At 42.6% G+C, this 3,195-nt stretch overlaps 1 long non-coding RNA gene across 1 annotated transcript in view; it reads right to left on the bottom strand.

The window, feature by feature from the left end:
- Nucleotides 1-1,723, bottom strand: part of LOC104955744 (uncharacterized) — an 11,309-nt gene extending 9,586 nt beyond the window's left edge. Inside the window, exon 1 of the long non-coding RNA XR_799478.1 lies at nt 1,381-1,723. This is a non-coding gene — a long non-coding RNA (uncharacterized lncRNA). The remainder of the gene's footprint in view (nt 1-1,380) is intronic.
- Between the last annotated feature and the right edge of the window lie 1,472 nt (nt 1,724-3,195).

Raw genomic sequence — 3,195 nt, 5'->3', positions numbered from 1 at the left:
AAGTGTAAGTATTGATTTATTGCATAAAAGTTAAAGGACCAATAGTTTTTGCATTACCCATAATGATTTGATGTGGTATAGTGGTAGTAGTTTCACTTCTTTCAATGGATTTTCTTGTTTAGTTGAGTTTACTTTCCATCAAATTCCTATTTCCTTTTAAAATTATTTTAACAGTTCTTGTTTGCTGTATTCAAATTTAAAGTCTGATTCCATATTAAAAGTGCGCCAGGATTCTATGAAACAAAAGGAATCAGCAAGATGAATAAAGCAAGAGTTTCTGCAGGAAACAGGTGGGAATGGTAACTCCCGTTCTACACCTCAGGTCCGCAGCTTGGTGTCGTCTTGAATTCAACCGCTCTCATGTTCAAACCAGCATCAAATCCGTGTTCAAAGCAGCATTCTTCCACCATCAGCAGAATATGTTCAAGACTCCGGCCCAGTCGCTGTCCGACTCTGTTGCTGAGAAAGCGATACATTGTTTCATTATTCTTCATCGCCTGGCTATGTATACGGAACTCCTGTCCTGGGGTTCTCCCAGCAAAACCCTGAACACGGCTCCAGTAGAATACAAGATCTCAGCTGCCAGGGTTTCTCACACGCACCAAGCCTGGCAGCAACATCACTCGTTCCCACTCTAATTTCACCTCCACTGGCTCCTCGGCAATGTCCCGCATCACCTTACAAGACTTCTCCTCCTCACGCTTATCAAATCCCTCCATGCGCTCTCCCTTCAGTACTCTCACAATCTCCTCGCACCCATACATCCTTTTGTTTACCTGCCCGTCCCTGCAACCTTCGATCCTCAGACTCCGGCCTGCTCCCATTCCCCATTTCACGGCCTCCGCACCTCCGGGGAACCGTGCCTTCAGTGTCCCTGCCTCCACCCTCTGGAACTCCCTCCCTGCAGAAATCCGCAACGCACCTTCTTCAACATCTTCAATCAACCCTTAAAACTCATCTGTTCAACATCAACTTTCCAAACAAAACTCCCACCCCCCCCCCCACTTACACTTCCATTTCTGCCCCCTGTTTTATGTTTATGTTTTTATGTTTTATGTCTTGTCCTCGTATGTTTCTTTGTGAAGCAACCTTGAGGTTATGAAAGGCGCTATATCAATTCAAGTTATTATTATTATTATTATTACACTTCAAAATGCCTGGGACACTAACCAAAACAAGATACTGCTGTCTAATATCTCAGATATGTTTACAGATGATCCAGTGGTGAAGGAGTACGCAGTGATATATTCAGTCCACAGTGCTGAGAGATGATCTCTAAGTCATCCTGTTACAAGTTTCTGCAGTGCTTTCTTTTCCTGTTCGGCTCCGGACATTTCTCTGGGGATCCCTTATTAAAAAGCTTTGTGGAAGATGACTGACCTGAGGCGTCCATCCTCTGCTGCAGCTCCCCCCGGGATGATCTTAGTGATGAAGATGCCGGGGTCGTCGCCAAAGTGGGGGTTATCTGTCCCTCCGGCAATGCTGAAGCCCAACCCAGAGTTACCCTACGCCATGGAGAGCATCAGTGAGCACAGAGAGAGAACCTGAATACATGACTCTGCTGCTGTTCTAATGTCACAAGAGAAACTTCCTTAACACTATGTGAGTGCTGATGCAAGTGTCGGGACACGGTTTGCATTAGCTATGCAATCTTTACTTCCATGTTTTTATATAGCAGTGGTTCCCAAGCTTTTGTTTAGGACAGCCGTCATGTCAAGTGTTTAATTTGAGCCAATTTTACAATATGTGAAAATAATATAACATATATAAATAATAAAAAGCTTACTTTAGCTGTTAGTTTACTGGCTGTTGAAAATAAATGAATCCTAGATATCAGCACAACACCAATTGTTCTATCTTTTTTGTTAACTTTCTCCCTCGACACTAATATTTTGATGCATTTTGTTTCTAGTTTTGAATTAATTCATTTGTATTTTTTCAGATCTGCTGAGCTCCTCCACAATCCTTCCACATATGCCTTGGCAACTTGATATTTACCCCCTGGTGAACGAGTAGCATAGAGAATCACTTACCCACAGATGAAAGACGTGTTGTGCACTATTTGACGGCACTGTGTGAAAAATAACCTTGCAAGCATCCTCATTGCCTTCAAGGTATTAACTTTATAGACCTAAGTGTTGACTTTCATTTCTGTTGGAAATCAGTCAAATGTCTTTAAAGTCCATGACACTTTGACACATCTCAGTATGATTACAAAGTGTTCAGATTACCATTACAACATTCTGCCCTTTCTCCTGAGTTAACCTGGCTATTATATTTATTTGTCAGCAGGATCACAAACACTGAATAAAAAATGGCGTTGTGCTCACCAAGGCGACCACTTGAGAGGACCAGAGGCTTGTAATCCATGTTAAAACGATGTCATGATCTTAGAAATGAATTCATGATGTTTACCAAAAAAGCTATTTCAGGTCAGTAGCTGTGTGTATCTGGTATTCAACCCGGTATCACGGCAAGACGTGAACATGTGACGATTTACCATGCTGGGAGACGTGAAGATATCACGATTTCGTCCCTTCAAACGTGACAGTTACACGGTATTGTTAACCCATGTTAACCCAACCCACTCTCTTCAGTCTGCGTACAAACGACTTTATGCAAAACCCACACAAAACAGGGCAAAAGACGGGCAAAAGTGGCCTAAATCATGACAGTAGGTAGCCCACGCCAACCGAGTCACATGGGCGCTCGCGCTCGCCGTCCATAAACATGATTGATATCGGTCCGATTATTTATTATTATTATTTTTATTATTATTATTCTTCTTCTGATTATTATTTGAATACATTGCGCGCACTTTTGACCCCCGCAACATATGTGAAAACTCACCAAATTTCGCATGCGCATCACAAGTCGTGAAAATAGCGATGTGTAATTGGTACCGGAACTTTGCGTAAAAAATTGCGTAGACCACGCCCACTTCCGTTTTTAACGTTAACTCCCCCTACTTTAACTTTCACGTAAACCAACGAAACTCGCTACGCATATCTAGGGTGCGGAGACGAGCAAAAAAGCCTCTTGGAGGGGTATAAAATAACGTACAGGAAGTCAGCCATTTTGAATTTGGCGATGGAAAAAAGCGATTTATCGCGTTTTTCGTCCTCCGTACGAAATCTATCTTGTCCTAGGGACTTTATCCGTACGACTCGAAATTCGTCGGGTAGCTTCTCGAGA

The sequence above is a fragment of the Notothenia coriiceps genome, unplaced genomic scaffold, assembly GCF_000735185.1.
Source record: "Notothenia coriiceps isolate Sejong01 unplaced genomic scaffold, NC01 NC01_scaffold00024774, whole genome shotgun sequence".
Taxonomy (NCBI): Eukaryota; Metazoa; Chordata; class Actinopteri; order Perciformes; family Nototheniidae; genus Notothenia; species Notothenia coriiceps.
Note: the sequence above shows the minus strand (reverse complement) of the source record. Positions and strands in the feature narration are given on the sequence as shown.